The sequence below is a fragment of the Lolium rigidum genome, chromosome 1 (genome assembly GCF_022539505.1).
Source record: "Lolium rigidum isolate FL_2022 chromosome 1, APGP_CSIRO_Lrig_0.1, whole genome shotgun sequence".
NCBI classification, from domain to species: Eukaryota; Viridiplantae; Streptophyta; class Magnoliopsida; order Poales; family Poaceae; genus Lolium; species Lolium rigidum.
The window spans coordinates 66,107,251-66,129,821 of record NC_061508.1 but is presented as its reverse complement, the minus strand read 5'-3'; the positions used below and the strand labels follow the sequence as shown (position 1 = coordinate 66,129,821).

At 46.0% G+C, this 22,571-nt stretch overlaps 1 long non-coding RNA gene across 1 annotated transcript; it reads right to left on the bottom strand.

Moving 5' to 3' along the window:
* Window positions 1–16,717: 16,717 nt before the first annotated feature.
* Window positions 16,718–17,966, bottom strand: LOC124674813. The gene is made up of 3 exons (XR_006993078.1): window positions 17,545–17,966; window positions 17,345–17,445; window positions 16,718–17,243 (listed from the first exon to the last, which is right to left on the bottom strand). It is a non-coding gene; the product is annotated as an uncharacterized LOC124674813 (long non-coding RNA).
* Between the last annotated feature and the right edge of the window lie 4,605 nt (window positions 17,967–22,571).

Genomic DNA, 22,571 nt, shown 5'->3' with positions numbered 1-22,571 from the left:
ACTACTTGAATAACATCACCAGAGTAACACATAGATGAATAGTGATACAAAGCTCATATGAATCTCAATCATGTAAGGCAGCTCATGAGATCATTGTATTGAAGTACATGGGAGAGAGATTAACCACATAGCTACCGGTACAGCCCTTAGCCTCGATGGAGAACTACTCCCTCCTCATGGGAGACAGCAGCGTTGATGGAGATGGCGGTGGTGTCGATGGAGATGCCTTCCGGGGGCACTTCCCCGTCCCGGCAGCGTGCCGGAACATAGACTTCTGTCCCCCGAATCTTGGCTTCGCGATGGCGGCGGCTCTGGAACTTTTCTCGTATCGTGGCTTATTCGTATAGGGTTTTCGCGACGGAGTCCTTAAGTAGGCGGAAGGACAGCCTCGGAGGGGCCCTGGTGGGGCCACACAATAGGGGGGCACGCCCCACCCCTTGGCCGCGCCGCCCTGGCGTGTGGGGCCCCCTGGCTCCCCTCTGGTCTCTCTCCGGTGTTCTGGAAGCTTCCGGGAAAAATAAGGTTCTGGCCGTTGATTTCGTCCAATTCCGAGAATATGTCCTTACTAGGATTTCTGAAACCAAAAACAGCAGAAAACAGGAACTGGCTCTTCGGCATCTCGTCAATAGGTTAGTGCCGGAAAATGCATAATAATGACATATAATGTGTATAAAACATGTGAGTATCATCATAAAAGTAGCATGGAACATAAGAAATTATAGATACGTTTTGGACGTATCAAGCATCCCCAAGCTTAGTTCCTACTCGCCCTCGAGTAGGTAAACGATAACAAAGATAATTTCTGAAGGGACATGCTATCATAATCTTGATCATACTATTGTAAAGCATATGAGATGAATGCAGCGATTCGAAGCAATGATGAAGATAATGAGTAAACAAATGTATCACATAGCAAAGACTTTTCATGAATAATACTTTCAAGACAAGCATCAATAAGTCTTGCATAAGATTTAACTCATAAAGCAATAAATTCAAAGTAAAGGCATTGAAGCAACACAAAGGATGATTAAGTTTCAGCAATTGCTTTCAACTTGTAACATGTATATCTCATGGATAGTTGTCAACATAAAGCAATATAACAAGTGCAATAAGTAAACATGTAAGAATCAATGCACACAATTGATAGAAGTGTTTGCTTCTAAGACAGAAAGAATAGGTAAACTGACTCAACATAAAGGTAGAAGAATGACCCTTCGCAGAGGGAAGCAGGGATTAAATCATGTGCTAGAGCTTTTAAGTTTTGAAATCATATAGAGAGTATAAAAGTAAAGTTTTGAGAGGTGTTTGTTGTTGTCAACGAATGGTAGTGGGCACTCTAACCCCTTGCCAAACAGACTTTCAAAGAGCGGCTCCCATGAAGGACGTTATCTCTACCGAGCAAGGTAGATCATCCCTCTTCTCTTTTGTTTACACATGTATTTTAGTTTTTATTTATGGTTGACACTCCTCCCAACCTTTTGCTTACACAAGCCATGGCTAACCGAATCCTCGGGTGCCTTCCATCATTCACATACCATGGAGGAGTGTCTATTTGCAAAATTAAGTTGCTTACTGGTGAATCAGGGCAAAACATGTGAAGAGAATTATTAATGAAGTTAATTAATTGGGGGCTGGGAACCCCGCGCCAGCTCTTTTTGCAAAATTATTGGATAAGAGGATGAAGCCACTAGTCCATTGGTGAAAGCTGCCCAACAAGATTGAAAGATAAAACACCACATACTTCCTCATGAGCTATAAAACATTGACACAAATAAGAGATGATAACTTTTGAATTGTTTAAAGGTAGCACATGAAGTATTTACTTGGAATGGTAGAAAATACCATGTAGTAGGTAGGTATGGTGGACACCAATGGCATAGTGTTTGGCTCAAGGATTTGGATGCACGAGAAGAATTCCTCTCAATAGAAGGCTAGGCTAGCAAGGTTGTTTGAATCAAACTCAAGTATAAAATGGTGCAGCAAAGCTTACATATGAACATATTGCAAGCATTATAAGACTTTACATCGTCTCCTTGTTGTTCAAACACCTTAACCAGAAAATATCTAGACTCTAGAGAAACTAATCATGCAAACCAAATTTTAACAAGCTCTATGTAGTTCTTCACTAATAAGTGCAAAGTACATGATGCAAGAGCTTAAACATGATCTATATGAGCACAACAATTGCCAAGTATCAAATTATTCAAGACATTATACCATTTACCACATGCAGCATTTTCTGTTTCCAACCATATAACAATGAACGAAGCAGTTTCAACCTTCGCCATGAACATTAAAAGCTAAGAACACATGTGTTCATATGAACCAGCGGAGCGTGTCTCTCTCCCACACAAGCATTTATTCATAGAATGAAAATAACAAAATGAAAATAACAAAATGAAAATAAAAGCACACAGACGCTCCAAGTAAAGTACATAAGATGTGACCGAAAAAAATATAGTTTCAAGAGAAGAAACCTGATAAGTTGTCGATGAAGAAGGGGATGCCTTGGGCATCCCCAAGCTTAGATGCTTGAGTCTTCTTGAAATATGCAGGGATGAACCACGGGGGCATCCCCAAGCTTAGACTTTTCACTCTTCTTGATCATAGTATATCATCCTCCTCTCTTGACCCTCGAAAACTTCCTCCACACCAAACTCAAAACAAACTCATTAGAGGGTTAGTGCATAATCAAAAAAAATTCACATATTCAGAGGTGACACAATCATTCTTAACACTTCTGTACATTGCACAAAGCTACTGGAAGTTAATGGTACAAAGAAATCCATCCAACACAGCAAAAGAGGCAATGCGAAATAAAAGGCAGAATCTATCAAAACAGAACAGTCCGTAAAGACGAATTTTTAAGAGGCAGCAGACTTGCTCAGATGAAAATGCCCAAATTGAATGAAAGTTTCGTACATATCTGAGGATCACTCACGTAAATTGGCAGATTTTTCTGAGTTACCTACAGAGAACACTGCCCAAATTCGTGACAGACAGAAATCTGTTTCTGCGCAGTAATCCAAATCTAGTATCAACCCTACTATCAAAGACTTTACTTGGCACAACAATGCAATAAAATAAAGATAGAGAGAGGTTGCTACAGTAGTAACAACTTCCAAGACTCAAATATAAAACAAAATTGCTGTAGTAAAATAAAAACATGGGTTATCTCCCAAGAAGTGCTTTCTTTATAGCCATTAAGATGGGCTCAGCAGTTTTAATGATGCACTCGCAAGAAATAAGCGTTGAAGCAAAAGAGAGCATCAAAAAGCAAGTATGAAACAAATTTAAGTCTAACCCACTTCCTATGAAAAGGAATCTTGTAAATAAACAAGTCATGTAGGCATAATGCAACAAGCATAGGAAAACTAGACAAGGGCAATTTCAAGATTTTCAGCATATAGAGAGGTGTTTTAGTAACATGAAAATTTCTACAACCATATTTTCCTCTCTCATAATAATATCCAGTAGCATCATGAGCAAACTCAACAATATAAATTTAAAATGAAGCATTCTTATAATGAGTCTCATGCATAAAATTATTACTACTCCCAACATAAGCATAGTCATTCTTATTAATTGTAGTGGGAGCAAATTCAACAAAGTAGCTATCATCAAATATAGGAGGCATATTGTAATCATAATTAAATTTATCCTCCATAGTAGGCGGCACCAAAAGACCACTATCATTATAATCATCATATATGGGAGGCATATCATAATCAACATAAACTTTCTCCTCAATACCCGGAGGGCTAAAGAGATCATTTTCATCAAAACCGACCTCCCCAAGCTTAGAATTTTCTATATCATTATCAACAATGGTGTTCAAAGCGTTCATACTAATATTACTACTAGCATGCAAATAAGGTTCCATAGGTTTTTTAATTTTCGCATTAAACCATTCATGTCTTGACTCAGGAAATAGTACAAAAAGCTCACAGATGTCTTCCATTATGCCTTACTAGTGTTTTAACAAGAAACAAAAAGATGCAATTGCAGGATCTAAAGGAAATAGCTTCGAGCACACACACAACGGCAACAAAAAAGTACTTAGTTACCTGGGACCGGAGTATGAGTGCCTTTTACCTTTCCTCCCCGGCAACGGCGCCAGAAAAGTACTTGATGTCTACGGGTGCTTCTATTGTTGTAGACAGTGTTGGGCCTCCAAGAGCAGAGGTTTGTAGAACAGCAGCAAGTTTCCCTTAAGTGGATCACCCAAGGTTTATCGAACTCAGGGAGGAAGAGGTCAAAGATATCCCTCTCAAGCAACCACCGCAATCATGATACAAGAAGTCTCTTGTGTCCCCAACACACCTAATACACTTGTCTGATGTATAGGTGCACTAGTTCGGCGAAGAGATAGTGAAATACAAGTAGTATGGATGTATATGAGTGGTAATAACAATCTGAATAAAATATGGCAGCGAGTAAACATGCAGCAGAACAGTAAATAAACGGAGATTCGATGTTTGGAAACAAGCCCTAGGGATCATACTTTCACTAGTGGACACTCTCATCTTTGATCACATAATAAAACCACTCTACACTCTCTTGTTGGATGATGAACACCACTAATTGCGTAGGGCTACAAGAGCACCTCAATGCCGGAGTTAACAAGCTCCACAACATTCGATATTCATATTTAAATAACCTTAGAGTGCATGATAGATCATTGCAATTACACCAAGTACTAACATAGCATGCACACTTTCACCATCACACTATGAAGGAGGAATAGATCACATCAATACTATCATAGCAATAATTAACTTCATAATCTACAAGAGATTACAATCATAACCTACGCCAAGTACTACACGATGCACACACTGTCACCTTTACACCATGGAGGAGGAATAGACTACTTTAATAACATCACCAGAGTAACACATAGATGAATAGTGATACAAAGCTCATATGAATCTCAATCATGTAAGGCAGCTCATGAGATCATTGTATTGAAGTACATGGGAGAGAGATTAACCACATAGCTACCGGTACAGCCCTTAGCCTCGATGGAGAACTACTCCCTCCTCATGGGAGACAACAGCGTTGATGGAGATGGCGGTGGTGTCGATGGAGATGTCTTCCGGGGGCACTTCCCCGTCCCGGCAGCGTGCCGGAACAGAGACTTCTGTCCCCCGAATCTTGGCTTCGCGATGGCGGCGGCTCTGGAACTTTTCTCGTATCGTGGCTTATTCATATAGGGTTTTCGCGACGGAGTCCTTAAGTAGGCGGAAGGGCAGCCTCGGAGGGGCCCTGGTGGGGCCACACAATAGGGGGGCGCGCCCCACCCCTTGGCCGCGCCGCCCTGGCGTGTGGGGCCCCCCTGGCTCCCCTATAGTCTCTGTCCGGTGTTCTGGAAGCTTCCGGGAAAAATAAGGTTCTGGGCGTTGATTTCGTCCAATTCCGAGAATATTTCCTTACTAGGATTTCGAAACCAAAAACAGCGAGAAAACGAGAACGGCTCTTCAGCATCTCGTCAATAGGTTAGTGCCGGAAAATGCATAATAATGACATATAATGTGTATAAAACATGTGAGTATCATCATAAAAGTAGCATGAAACATAAGAAATTATAGATACGTTTGGGACGTATCAGTATTTCAAAATGCCGATGATTAGAATGGTTGGTCACTCTTACACTCTGGGGTGGAGCCAGTGAGCCTGGTGTGATGACACAAATATCAATCTCTTGTGCATCCTACCTGGCCTCACTGACTCCATCCCGAAATGTTAATATTTGTTTTGACCAACAATGTATGAAGCATCACCACAAACAATTCACCGATGATTAGAATGGTTGGTCACTACACTCAGGGGCGGTGCTAGTGAGCCTCGTGTGATTGCACAAATATCAATCACTTGTGCATCCTACCTGGCTCACTAACTCTGTCCCGGAATGTTAATATTTGTTTCGACCAACAAAGTATGAGGCATGCTATTTATTTATTATATCCTAGTTGGATTTTATTTGTAGTGGCCTTCTTCATTCATTTTGGTCTTCGTTCATTTTGGTCTTTCTTCCATTTTAGTCACTACACACTCGGGGGCGGTGCAAGCGAGCCTAGCGGGAGAGAGGAGGGATCGGAGGAGGAACCGGATGAAGACCCCGATGCAAACGAGCTTGGCGGGGAGAGAGGAGGGAGCAGAGGAGGAACCGGATGAAGACCACTTTGTATCTCGAGATGGTGAACTTTGTATGAATTAAGAGTTGTATGTAAAAAAATTGACACTTGCCACTATATGTGTATCTCGATCGGGCTCTAAGTAATGTGATGATGATGTATAATGTTACTATATTATATCTGTCCATATTATATCTATCTATATTATATCTGCATATTACCTGTATACTGTGTATAAAACCTGTATAATACACCAGGAACTACAAAATCGAGTATACCTGTACATTATTCAGTGGCACAACTAATCTAAATTCAGTGGCGCACCTATTTCTGTGGCGCACAGGGGCCATATGCGCCACAGAATCCCTTAATTCTGTGGCGCATGTGCTGGTGCGCCACATAAATCTTATTTTTGTGACGAATTTTCTGTGGCGCACCGCCCATGCGCCACATAATGTGGTTTTTGGTGCGCCACTAATGAGCCTTTTCCTACTAGTGGTGGGCGGAAAACACTTATCATGTGATCCTTTTAACTTATGCACGTTTCGTTTGTTTAAAGAAAGTGCTAGTTTCTAAGTTTTCCGGCTTGCTTATTTGACCTTCCACGAGCCGAAAGACCTTTAGCCGGAAAATGCTCGCCGACGGCGACGAAGCCCAGTGGCAATCCGTCAATAACCGCGGAAACAAACCCCCAGCCAAGGTGCCGGAAATCGCTGCCAGGAATCCATAAGTTCGCAATAGAAAACTCATCCACCAGAAAACTTAAGCTCACGTCCTTAAAGGACGATTTTGAAAATCACAACTTTTATACACGCCTAGGCGGAAACATCCAGCTCTGCGGTTTTAGTCGAAAAACGTACATGATCCAAAAATGAACAACTAAAGGAGGTAAAAGACTCAAGGAGTGAACCATATGTTTTATTTCATTGATCATGTATCATAACTATTACAATGTTTGTAATGCAAAAATTGCTAAGTGTGGAAAGGACGTAGTTGTGCTATATTCCAGAGACGGTCTGTTTCATCGTATATGTCATCCGGATCCTCCCTCTTGCGTTTACGGTACCAATTATCAGGTCTATCCTTTAGCTCGCGGAAATCAACAAGGTAGTAGGATCCGTTATGTAGCCCTTTGCTGATGACAAAAGGTCCTTCCCAGGGAGATTGCAGCTTATGTTCTTTCACCTGCCGAAGGCGGAGGACCAAGTCACCTTCCTTAAACGAGCGGTTCCAAACTCGACGACTATGATAGCGTCGGACTTTCTGCTGGTAAATGGTGGAGCGTTGGTCAGCTAGATTCCGAGCTTCTTCGATCAGGTCCACAGATAGCTGTCGAGCCTCGTTAGTAGTTTCTTCATTGTAGGCAGAAACTCGTGGGGAATCGTGGATGATGTCGGAGGGGAGCATAGCTTCGGATCCGTATACTAGGAAGAAAGGTGTAAATCCGGTTGACTCGTTAGGGGTAGTTCGTAAACTCCAAAGAATAGAATCTAACTACTCGGCCCAAGCTCCGGCTGCACGACGCAGTGGTTCTTCAAGGCGAGGTTTGACTCCGGCTAGTATGAGGCCATTGGATCGCTCGACCTGCCCATTGGATTGTGGATGAGCCACAGATGCAAGGTCAAGCCGGATCCCTACGTCATTGCAATAATCCTTTAATTAGTTCTCCCTGAGCGAAGTTCATGTCGTTGTCTGTGATTATGCTGTGTAGGATGACGTATCTCACTACGAGTCTGCAAACGAATTTTAGTGCCGTAGCACCATCGGCTTTTCTCACTTGCTTTGCCTCGATCCACTTACTGATCTTGTCAATAGCGACCGAGAGGTACTCAAAACCACCACGAGATGATTTCTTTAATTTTCTGACCATATCGAGCCCCCAGGCCGCGAATGGCCAAGTGATAGGAATGGTCTTTAGCTCCTGAGCCGGAGCGTTTGGTTGAGTAGCATAGTACATGCAACCTCGGTAGGTTTTCACGGTCTTTTCAGCATCTTCTTTAGCTGTCAGCCAGTAAAAACCCTGCCGAAAAGCTTTTGCAACGAGGGACCTGGGAGCGGCGTGATGCCCGCAATCACCTGCGTGGATCTCTCTAAGGACTTTGATGCCATCTTGATTTGATACGCATTTCAGAAATACCCTGTTTGCACTTCGTTTGTAGAGCTGTCCATCAACTATTGTGTAGGATCTTGCTCGTCTGATGACTGTCGTGCGAGGACTTCGTCCTCCAGCAATTTTTGGTCAATGAGGTAATCCAGGAAAGGTCAGGTCCAAGCCGGGGTGATAACCATCACCTCCTTAGCCGGAGACACCGCCACATCTGGGTTTTCCGGGTTAGCGCCCTTCAGAGAGGGTGTCAGAATGGGTTTTCTACCGAATCCGAGCTTTGACAACATGTCTGCCGCTGTATTGTCATCTCTCCTTACGTACTTGACTTCATATCAGAGGAAGCATTTGGCGATCTCGTCAACTTCGTCTTTGTAGGCTACCATGATGGATTTTCTGGCGTTCCAGGTTCCGGCTACTTTGTTGTGCCACCATGTCGGAATCTCCGCAGCATATGATGTGTTTGATCTCGATTTCCTTTGCAATGCGCAGTCCGTGTAGAAGAGCCTCGTATTCCGCCATGTTATTTGTAGCTTCGAAGTGAATCTGCAGAACGTATTATAGTTCTTCTCCGGTTGGTGACTTCAGGGTAACTCCAACCCCCGAGCCTTGATGCTGCTTGGATCCGTCAAAGTGCATGACCCAATCTTCTGGTTCCAATCGATGAAGAAATCCGCCAAAATTTGGGACTTGATCGAGGTTTTGACTTTGTAGTTGATGTCAAAGGCAGAAAGTTCTATGCCCCACTTTGCTACACGCCCTGTTGCGTCGGAGTTGTTGATGATGTTGCGTCGGAGTTGTTGATGATGGTTGACAATGGAGCTTTGCTCACAACTGTCATAATATGCTCCTGGAAGTAGTGTCTCAGCGTCCGGCTACCTAGGAATACAACGTAGGCTTGCTTCTGAAAGTGAGGGTATCTTTGCTTGGATTCTTTCAGAACCTCGCTTATGTAGTAAACTGGCCTTTGGACTCCGTACTCATAGCCTTCTTCCTTTCTCTCCACCATGATAACGAGCCTAATGAACTTGTTGGAGGCTGCCAGGAAGAGGAGCATAGGCTCTGACTCAGCCGGAGCTGCCAAGATAGGCGGGGAAGAGAGTATGTCCTTCAACCCCTGAAGTGTTGCATCTGTTGCGTCATTCCAGACAAATTTGTCTGTTTTCTTCAGCAGCTTGTATAAAGGTAGTGCCTTCTCGCCAAGACGGCTAACAAATCTACGATTGCATGAACGCAACAAGTTAATCGCTGCACGTCTTTGAGACAAGTTAGCCCTTTGATGTTCGGGATAGCCTTGATTTTTCCGGGTTTACTTTGATGCCTCTGTGAGACACAATGAAGCCAAGGAGTTTTCCGGCTGGTACGCCAAAGACGCATTTCAGCGGATTCAACATCATCTTGTACCGTCGGAGATTCTCAAAGGTTTCCTTGAGGTCGCTGATCAAGTCGGATCCTTTCCGGGTCATGACCGCGATGTCGTTGATGTAGTCATCCACGTTCGGGTAATTTGGTCCTTCAGGCACCGCTGCATCGTACGTTGGTAAGTGGCACCTGCATTTTTCAAACCAAGAGGCATGGTGACATTATCAGTAAGTGCCAAAGGGTGTGATGAACGAGGTCTCCTTTTGGTCGGACTTCTTCATCCAGATCTGGTGATACCCGGAATATGCGTCAACAAAACACAGAAATTCCGCCCCTGCCGTCGAATCAATGACTTGGTCAATGCGCGGTAGGGGAAACGGATCCTTCTGACAATGCTTATTCAAGCCGGAGTAATCGATGCACATTCTTAGTATTTCATAATTATTTTTGGGTACAAGGACGGGGTTTGCGCCCCAATCAGTATGGATAACTTCTAATACAAATCCTGCCTCTAGTAACTTTGCTAATTCCATCCCTATGGTGTGACGCTTCTTATCTCCGAAGCGACGCATAGCTTGCTTCACCGGTTTTGCACCCGGATTTATGTTGAGGTAGTGCTCGGCGAGTTCCCTTAGTACTCCGGACATGTCAAAAGGTTGCCATGCGAAGATATCCATGTTAGCTCTAAGGAACTCGACGAGCGCGCCTACCTATTTGGGTTCTAGGCCAGCTCCGACGGACACTTGCTTGGTGGTGTCGCCTACAACGAGGTCAACCTTCATGGTGTCTATCGCGGCCTTGAACGAGGTCTTCTGTTCGGAGATCTGTTTCTTGGTGGTATGCATCTCCTTTGGATCCACCACGGCCCTGTATCCTTGCAGCTCCTCTTCATATATCACGGATTCTGCAAAGGCGGCTTCGCCCTCCTCGCAGTCTCGAGCTTTCTTGTAGTCTCCGGATACGGTAATCATACTGTTAGGACCCGGAATCTTGAGCTTGTTGTAGATGTAGCACGCCCTTGCGTGAAACTTGTGGTAGGTGGGCCTGCCGAAGATAACATGGTAGGATCTCTTGAAGTGCAAAACCTCAAATGTGATCATCTCTTCGCGGAAATTATTAACATCGCCGAAGGCCACAGGAAGTTTGATGCTGCCTAGAGAGTTTGCCTTGTTACCCGGAACCACACCATGAAACTCCGTGGTGTTGTGCTTGAGCCGCTCCTTGGTAAGGTTCATCTTCTCCAGAGTCTCCAGGTATATGATGTTCAGGCTAGCTCCGCCGTCCATGAGGCACTTGGAGGAGTCATACCCGTCGATGTGGGGACTCACAACCAAAGCATATCACTCTTTAGGGATGACAGTAGGATGATCCATCCTGTCGAAGGTGCACGGGCTTTCCGACCACTTGACGTACCGTGGCACAGGCGGAAGCGTGGCGTTCAGGATCCGGAGGACCGATTTCTTGGCCCTGACCGTCGGGGTTCCGAGGAAGGTGTGGTATGCACCAACACTCTTATTGACGAAGGGGTTGGATTTGTTAGCTGCGAAACCCTCTTTGGGATTCGGCGAAGCGTCATCCTCATCCATTGCCTTGGAACTGTCCTCGTCCTTTTCCTTGTTCTTGCCTTTGCCTCCTTTGCCGCGCGGGCGGTGCTTCCGAGCGCGCTTTTATCCTGCTTTCGGGTCAGTCTTCAGATCATTGACCAACTTGCAGTTGCGATTGGTGTGGGAGGACTTGCCAGTAGCCGGATCTACGTGGGCTAGGCATGGCATATCCCTGTACTCTTCATAAGTTTGGGGAGCGCGGAACCCAGCGGTGGTGACCTCGTCAGCGCGCTGCTAGCCTCTTCCGCCTCCTTGACCTCTGCGTTGGAACGTCATGCCAACCATGTTGGATCCGCCGCTCTTCTGGTCGTTAGAGGGGTTCTTCCATTTGTTGTTGCCGTTGCCGCCGTTATCACGGTTCTTCTTTTGTTGATGCGGAGGTACGGCGGTGGCTGCGAGTTCTCAACCTGCATCGTCATCGGCGGTGGTGTGAGTGCTGGCAATGTCGATCATGTCATCTAAGGTCATATTATTCTCGTTGATGAGGCAAGTTAGCTTGTGCCGGAGCAGCCCTCCTCGCTGCAAATCACCTATGAAGGCGTGCATAGCTGTGCGGTTATCTACGTTCTCGCACTCGTTTCTTGTTGCTAACCACCGAGTGAGAAAAGCTCGAGAGGTTTCATTCTTCTTCTGGATACATGCCTATAGGTCGCTGGTTGTGGCAGGTCTCTTGTAGGTGCCTCTGAAGTTTTTCTCGAAAGCGATCTTCAGGTCGAACCAGCAAAAGATGGTGTTTTCCGGAAGGTCACTGAGCCAGGTGCGGGTTGGGCCAACAAGGTACAGCTGAAGCATTCGGCAGGCTACATTGGGGGTCCCTCCAGCAAAGCTGACTGCGTTAAAGAAGTCCTCGATCCAGGTATCGGGCCTTTCACTGCCATCATAATGCTTCAGATTTCCGGGTAACTTGAGACTCAAGCCTTTTGGCTTTGGTTCCTCTCGGATCATCCTGCCGAAGCACTTTGGGCCAATGTATTCAGGTCTGTATTCATTGAGACATTCCCTTGCATCGCGCGGGCCGTTGCTTCCTTGCTGGCATCCTGTATGATGGTTTCCCACCGTGCTCGGAGTGCTTTGGCCTTCTCCAAGTAATCAACAGCTTCGCGCTCTCTTTCTAGGAATTTCTCCATCACCTCCTCTGCTTCTTGCCTCTCCTCCAACATTACTACTGCGGTGTTGGAAAATCTCTCAGCAGTAGCCAGCAGTTTCTTCCTTTTGGCTTCTAGAGTTTCCGGATCTGCGACATCCTCTGGAGTTATTGGCTTGGTCAGGATTTCCGAGTTTGCAATGGCACCTCAGCATGCCTGCCTGGCGAGCTCTTCTATGGACAAATCTTCCCGTGTTCGAGGACACGTACCTCTCCAGGATCCGGCATGACGCGATAGCGCACCCGTTGCGGAGTGTCCGGATTGGACGGGCCTAGAAGTTCAGGGTTGGTCGGAGTCGCTTCTGCGTCAGCTCCTTGCTCCAGCCCAGTTAAGGTCACGAGGACCTCCTTTGGTGGGGCGGATTCTGTCTCAGCTTTCTCCTCATCCTCCAATTCCTTCATAGCACGGTTGTACTCATCTGTGTCCATGGAGGAAGCATCGTCTGAGGTTGGGCTTAGGTTGCCAAGGATTGATTCTTCTTTGTCTCCGGCATCCTCCTGCTGATCGGGGGCGTTGTTGTCTCCGGCAACCTCTTGCTGATCTGGAGCGTCACTCTTTCTGGTATCCTCAATCTGCATGGGTCCGGCTCCCTCCCACGGAGGGGTGGTTCCTGCGGTATATGCGAGGAAGTGCACGAAGTGGCACCTTTGCTTCTCTAATACCTGGGAGACCCAGGCGGATCTGCATTGGTTTTCCACCGTAATTTCCTGCTCAGGGGCAGATTGGGTGGGTTTTGAAATTTCCATATCTAAGGCGGAATCTTCGTGATGAAGTTCCTGCAACTCAGATCGGATCTTCGCGACTGCGTCCTGCTCAGCGGCGATCGCGTCAGCGTTACTTACCAGGGCGTTTCGGTCGGAATCGATGGTTTCGCCGATGAAGATGTGAATGCCGCCGATTGGAACGATGGAGAGCTTGATGGGGTCGGTCTTAGCCGGAATCCAGCACTCGTCCCGAGGGACAATCGAAAAGTTCCCGACGTAAAGGACACGCCCCACAACGATGGAGTCGTCGTAGCTTCCCATGGCGGAACTCTCACGGTTTCGGCCTCCAGACGTCGTTGGCCCCACGGTGGGCGCCAACTGTCGTTGCCTATTCGACGGTACCTCGGAGGAGGGATCCTCACGAGGAGGAGAAGAAGTAGGGGCCATCGAGCGGAGAGTCCTCGGGACGGTGGTACGCGATTTACCCAGCTTCGGAACACCTGCATGAGGACAGGGCCTACTGTTGCTTGTCTGGAACTATCTGGGCGTTTTCGCGTTGTTACAATGAGTTGTGGTTGTCCCTCTAGGGCTCCCGGGATCCGGCTTATAAAGGGGCCAGGATCTAGGGTTTACATGCATAGTCATAGCCGGAATACAAGTCACCTAACTACGGAATATTACATTGCCGTGCACGTAAAGGATCCGCCTTCCCTTGTGCGCCGTACTGGATCCGGCTACCCCTGATGGGCCAGGCCGGATCCGACTGGATGTAGGTCGGTGGATCCGGCTCCTTGTTCCTGGGCTGGACTTCATCCATCTTGATCTACAGCAACTGGGCCGCCCGATGGGCCATACGCCACCATCACCCTCTATGGGCCACCCGGGCTTGCCGAATCTAGGCACTGTCGATGGTACACCTATGATGTATACCCACAACACATGGCTGGGGGTTTTTAACGCATCCGAACTATGTGCTAGAATGTTGAGGGGGGAATATTTACATAATGTGGACTTCATGCAAGCAACTGTCCCCAGGCTCTTCGGCAACTTAGAGAGCTATTGTTGCTGGTAGAGCAGCCCTAGCCACGGGGCTTATTAAACGTGTGGGTGATGGTTCCTCGATTAATACGTGGGAGGACAAATGGATACCGTGTACTTATACCCTGAAGCCGATGGGACAAATTGGTACTTGTACCTTTGGTGAAGGTATCGAGCTGATCAACTCGGCTATCGGGTACGTGGAAGATTGATGTCAGATGCTGAAGCTATTTTAAACATTCCATTGAGAGCATAGGGTGGGAATGATACTTTGGCGTGGAGTTTTGAGAAGACGGGCATACACTCAGTTAAATCATCATACCGTGCTCTAATGATTCGAAAAGAGTGTTCTACTCTAGAAGAAGGGGCGGATATGGGATCCTCATCAGCTCAAGAGGATATGTGGAAGTCTCTCTGGAAACTCCAGGTTCTACCAAAGATAAGGGTGTTTTGGTGGCGGGTAATCCGTGGTATTCTACCGGATGCTGTCACACTGAAACATAGACATATGAACCTCTTATGCATGCTCTTATACTGTCACACTGATTGGGAGATGTGAGGTATGTTTGGCGACAGATGAAACTCTTATGCATGCTCTGCTTACATGCACGCATGCACAAGCTTTTTGGGAAGAAGGCCGGCGAGTTCTCGATTTGAAGCTGCCTTGGCTGCATCGAGACACATGGGCAAGGGACATCTTATGTGACCCAATATTCAGCGAAGATCAAAGAGCCATTGTCATCAGTATAATGTATGTGATCTGGTCTTCCAGAAATCGCTGGGTTCATGATGAGGAAAAATATAATCCGATCATATCTGTTGTAATGTTCATATGAGAAGGCCATTTTAGAAGGCCTCATTGTCTTCTCTCGACCATGTTAGAAGGCCCGAATATGACATTTAATTACCGGCGACCGTTCAGGTTGCTAGCGATGCTGATTCAAGTGACAAAGGCATTGCTGGCTTACTTAAAAGAATGATCTTAGTCATGAACAAATGACGAACAAATGACGAATAAGGTGTGCACTATTTACTATGTAAATCAACTTATTTTGATCTTTTTTCTGCATGCTTGGCCCAAGAAGGGTAAAAGAAAGAGCTTCAGCATATGAACCTTCAAGTCTCCTAGCTAATAAGATGTCAGATGGCCTGTCAGTCCCTTACTGATCTGGTAACATAAAACCGGGTTTTTTTGCAGGAAGGCTTAATATGTATATTGAATTATTCCATAATGACTTTTCTTTATTATTTGGAGGTGTACCATTATACTTTTGGCTATCTAGGTCTTAAGCTGATTAGTTTCAATTTTTCGTGGTTTTTCTTTCAACTCAGTGATAATGGATTTTACATCTTTTACTTGACATTTCAGCGAATGTACTACGTACTACCTCCGTTCCAAGGAATAAAGCGCACACGTATTTCAAGACGAACTTTGACCATAAAAATTGAGCAACACAATCTTGATTATATTATATGTAATTCGTATAGTTGGATTCGTATTGAAAAGCACTTTCTAATGATGTTAATTTCGTACAAACAATCTTTATATATTTGAAGTAATTCTTGGTCAAACAAAAAGCACGTAAAATAAGGATGCCTTAATCCTTGAATCGGAGGTAGTACTTCACCCCTATGATCAGGTATTCAGCTACTAATTCATTTATCTTATTATACAAAAGGGTACTTTCTTAATATTGAATGTTTAATCGGAAATACATTTGTACACCCAAGCATGGGTGTGGGTGCTACCCATGCCTTCAGATTCTTTGAGATTCGGAAAAGATAGCAGGTGAGAGAAACCCTTTTGAGCCAATTTCTCTAATTTTACACAGCATGTGGGTCCCAGCAGAAGAGTCAAAAGGCCACCCGACACGCCTTTGACACCCAAGATTCCCGGGGTAGTGGTTCCTCACCTCCGGTCTCTCTCCCGGCACTGCTTGACTGCTTCTTCCTCTCTCTCTCTCTCTCTCCCGTCACCTCTACTCTGGTTCTCCACCATAGTGCACCATCCCCTCCCCAACTCCTTCTCCACCATCCTTCCTCCACTCCTTCCTCCCCTAGCTACACCATGTCTCAGTATTCTCTTCGCATCTGCAACGCATCTGGCCAGCACTCCGGCGGCGGATCCGGCGGCTCGGTAGCTACGCCGACGGTGCATGGCAGTTGCTCCGGCGGAGGTTCCAGCGGCTGCTCCGGCGGCTGAGCTGGACAGGCATGGAGTCACCACCGCAGCCAGGAGGAAGACGTATCTGATCCTATTTCGCCACTACGCCACTACCATGATGCCCCGGAGAAGACTACTACATCCATACCGTGCCGTCACCCAGGAATCCTGCAAAAACAGCGACCATTGTACATTTCAGTTTCTGTGATCTGATACAAGGGTTTACCCACGGGTTTATCATCTAGCTAGCGCCAAGACAAACATGGCGGTCGCCTCTTTATTTTGTCAACGAAAACACAACGCTCACCAAGATACACCTGTAAAAAAGACACAGATGAGCTTTGCACGCGCCCACGAATACTGGAAATTCATAGCGCATCCCACGGAACAGAGCAGAAGTTTTCATCTCAGGTCCAACACACACAAGCCAGGACAGACCGGGAGATTGCAAAAAAAGGATGCCCAACACACACCATTTTCATTGATAAAACTCATTCACATGACATTGGAACAGCTTACAAGACACAGGAAGGGAGTACAAGAATCATTGGTTGGTAGTTTTCATCGAACTAAATGGATCCCAAAACAAACAACTGAACTCTAAACTGCTGTCCAAGCCAGTTACTGAATCTAGAGGAACAACAGAACTAAAAAACATCGTCTGCATTTGTTAATCTGACCTTGAAATGCTAACTGACGACTAACTACTAACTGACAATAGTTTGTTCCGGCTTCCGGGACGGCCGAAGCTGAGTCAAACTAGACGAGCGCAGCCCCGTCCCTGCATGAGGTTGCGGACGCCGTCGTCGCCAAAACGACGCCGGTGGCTTAGCACCTCGTCGTCGCCCTCGTCGACGTCTTGGTACCCTGCATCTGAAGAAGAGTCGCTGTCCTCGAGCTGAACCAGCCCGACTGCAAGGCCGACGCCACCGGCGCCCATGCTCTCCGCCACATGCTCCTCCTCGACCCCAAAGCCCGGAGCAACCTGAGATGTATGCTTGTTAGAATCAGATATCTATAAACAGCAAGGATGCTTCCCTCGTGGCAGTTGATTACAGTTTTGGAGACGCGGGCAACTGAACTAACCCATCCCCGCCGGCAATGGCGTGCTATTCATCGTTGCCGTGGCCATCATATCCAACGCTCACCTCGTCGTCTGCTTTGGATCCTGAATCCTCAAGGCCGATCTGAAACAGACATGCAAGGTCAGGCGTCAGCAAGATCAAAACCAATTAAAACTAAATGGATTACTGCGTGAATGAGAAGAGCAGGCAAGACGAACTGACCGACGAGATCTCGAGTGAGCTTTCCAGAACCATTGTGCCCTGCGTACTGTACCTGCGCGTGGCGGCGCGGTGTAGAAGGCTCGGTGGTGACGGCGACAGCGCACGACGACGGTGTACTGTACCTGCGCGTCGGCGACGCGGTGTAGAGGTTCTACCGCAGGCCTCCCGACGGCCGGGTGGAGTTGGCTGGTAGTTTTGCGGCAAGAGGTGGCACGCCGGAGCTCTAGCCGCACCTTGGGAAGATGGCCGGCACGGGGAAAATGAGTAGTCTCTGCCGACGGCAAGAGCACGAGTAAATCTGGAAAATAGATGGGGAATGGAGGACCGGTCGAGTACTACTTTTTGGATAGCTGCATAAACTGTACGTACGTCCCGACATGAAAACAGAGCCTAGGCTCATACACCGGGTCAGACGGTGAAAAGCCAGGAAAAAGGTGAGTTTGATGTGACTGGAAATTGCACACGGGTTAAAAATGTCTAACGCACGTCCAATTTGCACGAATCTCAAGGTTCAAACGAACGGCAGAGTATACATCCACACTCATGCTTCGGTGCTATTATTATATGGCTTGGAGTTGCAAATAACCGAATATATGTGTCTTTTTTATATCAGTTCTCTTTCAAATATTTAGTGATGATAATGTGTATATTAAATTATTTCATTGCAGACCCAGATACTTAAATGTCATCATGAATTATTTTATCGAAGCAAGTAGTAGTACTTAATCTTCTAATCTGCAGCATATAAGAAAAGCCCCTATATTCACCTGTACTATATGTACTTCCATTTCCTATTTCTTATCTCAGCCTCAAAGAACCTCAACAAGCATTACAAATTTACAATACTACCAGCGCCCCTTTTTTAAAAGAATTACCACCTGCTGTAAATGATGATGCAAATTCTACCACTGGAACCAGGATAAGATTATCTACTACTACTTACTGGAGATGAATCTTCATTTTGTCTCTCTATGTACCACAACCATTAACGAATATTCCTTCGGGCATCTCTACAGTGTACCTTCGAAATGGACGAACACGACAACACATGCCTTTATCATTGCATATATTTTTTTAGATAAAAGGCATGGACTGCCCGACTTTAAATTAATAAAGCCCTCAGGTTCAACACAGACATAGTTTAAACATTACATGCTGCGGCATACAACTTTGCCAAACAAACGAGCTAGGAAGAGTAGCGAACAACATCAGGGGGCGCCGGTGCAGCTCAGGTGGCTTGGTCATTCCTTCTTGGGGCCGCTGCGTCGTGAAGAAGATTGAGCTCGGCGATCGCGTGTTCTATCCACGGCCGATCCAGAGGCTTTGCTAGGGGCTTCCACAGCTGAAGAAAAAACATCATTTTAAAGATAATATTAGCGGGATGTTTCATAAACTTCGACTCAATGGTCATCTTGTTTCTAAAGAGCCACAATGCCCAAGATTGCGCAATAAAAAGAAGCCAAACGCATCTTCTAAATCTACCCGAGAGACTAGAGATGATAGCGAACAATTGCGCAAAATTAGCGGGCACCCCAGCAGCTGGTGGGTCACGCTCCAAGCAAAGATTGATGTGGAACAGGTGAAGAAGATATGCGCAGCGTCCTCCGGCCTACCACACAATTTGCAACAGCCGTTACCAGGCCCATGCCGAGACGCGATGTTGAGACTCATGGGCACCTCAATGCCGGAGTTAACAAGCTCCACAACATTCGATATTCATATTTAAATAACCTTAGAGTGCATGATAGATCATTGCAATTACACCAAGTACTAACATAGCATGCACACTGTCACCATCACACTATGAAGGAGGAATAGATCACATCAATACTATCATAGCAATAATTAACTTCATAATCTACAAGAGATTACAATCATAACCTACGCCAAGTACTACACGATGCACACACTCGTCACCTTTACACCATGGAGGAGGAATAGACTACTTTAATAACATCACCAGAGTAACACATAGATGAATAGTGATACAAAGCTCATATGAATCTCAATCATGTAAGGCAGCTCATGAGATCATTGTATTGAAGTACATGGGAGAGAGATTAACCACATAGCTACCGGTACAGCCCTTAGCCTCGATGGAGAACTACTCCCTCCTCATGGGAGACAACAGCGTTGATGGAGATGGCGGTGGTGTCGATGGAGATGTCTTCCGGGGGCACTTCCCCGTCCCGGCAGCGTGCCGGAACAGAGACTTCTGTCCCCCGAATCTTGGCTTCGCGATGGCGGCGGCTCTGGAACTTTTCTTGTATCGTGGCTTGTTCATATAGGGTTTTCGCGACGGAGTCCTTAAGTAGGCGGAAGGGCAGCCTCGGAGGGGCCCTGGGGTGGCCACACAATAGGGGGGCGCGCCCCACCCCTTGGCCGCGCCGCCCTGGTGTGTGGGGCCCCCCTGGCTCCCCTCTGGTCTCTCTCTCGGTGTTCCGGAAGCTTCCGGGAAAAATAAGGTTACGGGCGTTGATTTCGTCCAATTCCGAGAATATTTCCTTACTAGGATTTACGAAACCAAAAACAGCAGAAAACAGAGACTGGCTCTTCAGACATCTCGTCAATAGGTTAGTGCCGGAAAATGCATAATAATGACATATAATGTGTATAAAACATGTGAGTATCATCATAAAAGTAGCATGAAACATAAGAAATTATAGATACGTTTGGGACGTATCAGTATTTCAAAATGCCGATGATTAGAATGGTTGGTCACTCTTACACTCTGGGGTGGAGCCAGTGAGCCTGGTGTGATGACACAAATATCAATCTCTTGTGCATCCTACCTGGCCTCACTGACTCCATCCCGAAATGTTAATATTTGTTTTGACCAACAATGTATGAGGCATCACCACAAACAATTCACCGATGATTAGAATGGTTGGTCACTACACTCAGGGGCGGTGCTAGTGAGCCTCGTGTGATTGCACAAATATCAATCTCTTATGCATCCTACCTGGCTCACTAACTCTGTCCCGGAATGTTAATATTTGTTTCGACCAACAAAGTATGAGGCATGCTATTTATTTATTATATCCTAGTTGGATTTTATTTGTAGTGGCCTTCTTCATTCATTTTGGTCTTCGTTCATTTTGGTCTTTCTTCCATTTTAGTCACTACACACTCGGGGGGCTGTGCAAGCGAGCCTGGCGGGAGAGAGGAGGGATCAGAGGAGGAACCGGATGAAGACCCCGATGCAAGCGAGCCTGGCGGGGAGAGAGGAGGGAGCAGAGGAGGAACCGGATGAAGACCACTTTGTATCTCGAGATGGTGAACTTTGTATGAATTAAGAGTTGTATGTAAAAAAATTGACACTTGCCACTATATGTGTATCTCGATCGGGCTCTAAGTAATGTGATGATGATGTATAATGTTACTATATTATATCTGTCCATATTATATCTATCTATATTATATCTGTATATTACCTGTATACTGTGTATAAAACATGTATAATACACCAGGAACTACAAAATCGAGTATACCTGTACATTATTCAGTGGCGCAACTAATCTAAATTCAGTGGCGCACCTATTTCTGTGGTGCACAGGGGCCATATGCGCCACAGAATCCCTTAATTCTGTGGCACATGTGCTGGTGCGCCACATAAATCTTATTTTTGTGACGAAGTTTCTGTGGCGCACCGTCCATGCGCCACATAATGTGGTTTTTGGTGCGCCACTAATGAGCCTTTTCCTACTAGTGGTGGGCGGAAAACACTTATCATGTGATCCTTTTAACTTATGCACGTTTCGTTTGTTTAAAGAAAGTGCTAGTTTCTAAGTTTTCCGGCTTGCTTATTTGACCTTCCACGAGCCGAAAGACCTTTAGCCGGAAAATGCTCGCCGACGGCGACGAAGCCCAGTGGCAATCCGTCAATAACCGCGGAAACAAACCCCCAGCCAAGGTGCCGGAAATCGCTGCCAGGAATCCATAAGTTCGCAATAGAAAACTCATCCACCAGAAAACTTAAGCTCACGTCCTTAAAGGACGATTTTGAAAATCACAACTTTTATACACGCCTAGGCGGAAACATCCAGCTCTGCGGTTTTAGTCGAAAAACGTACATGATCCAAAAATGAACAACTAAAGGAGGTAAAAGACTCAAGGAGTGAACCATATGTTTTATTTCATTGATCATGTACCATAACTATTACAATGTTTGTAATGCAAAAATTGCTAAGTGTGGAAAGGACGTAGTTGTGCTATATTCCAGAGACGGTCTGTTTCATCGTATATGTCATCCGGATCCTCCCTCTTGCGTTTCTGGTACCAATTATCAGGTCTATCCTTTAGCTCGCGGAAATCAACAAGGTAGTAGGATCCGTTATGTAGCCCTTTGCTGACGACAAAAGGTCCTTCCCAGGGAGATTGCAGCTTATGTTCTTTCACCTGCCGAAGGCGGAGGACCAAGTCACCTTCCTTAAACGAGCGGTTCCAAACTCGAAGACTATGATAGCATCGGACTTTCTGCTGGTAAATGGTGGAGCGTTGGTCAGCTAGATTCCGAGCTTCTTCGATCAGGTCCACAGATAGCTGTCGAGCCTCGTTAGTAGTTTCTTCATTGTAGGCAGAAACTCGTGGGGAATCGTGGATGATGTCGGAGGGGAGCATAGCTTCAGATCCGTATACTAGGAAGAAAGGTGTAAATCCAGTTGACCTGTTAGGGGTAGTTCGTAAACTCCAAAGAATAGAATCTAACTACTCGGCCCAAGCTCCGGCTGCACGACGCAGTGGTTCTTCAAGGCGAGGTTTGACTCCGGCTAGTATGTGGCCATTGGATCGCTCGACCTGCCCATTGGATTGTGGATGAGCCACAGATGCAAGGTCAAGCCGGATCCCTTCGTCATTGCAATAATCCTTTAGTTCTCCCTGAGCGAAGTTCATGCCGTTGTCTGTGATTATGCTGTGTAGGATGACGTATCTCACTACGAGTCTGCAAACGAATTTTAGTGCCGTAGCACCATTGGCTTTTCTCACTTGCTTTGCCTCGATCCACTTACTGATCTTGTCAATAGCGA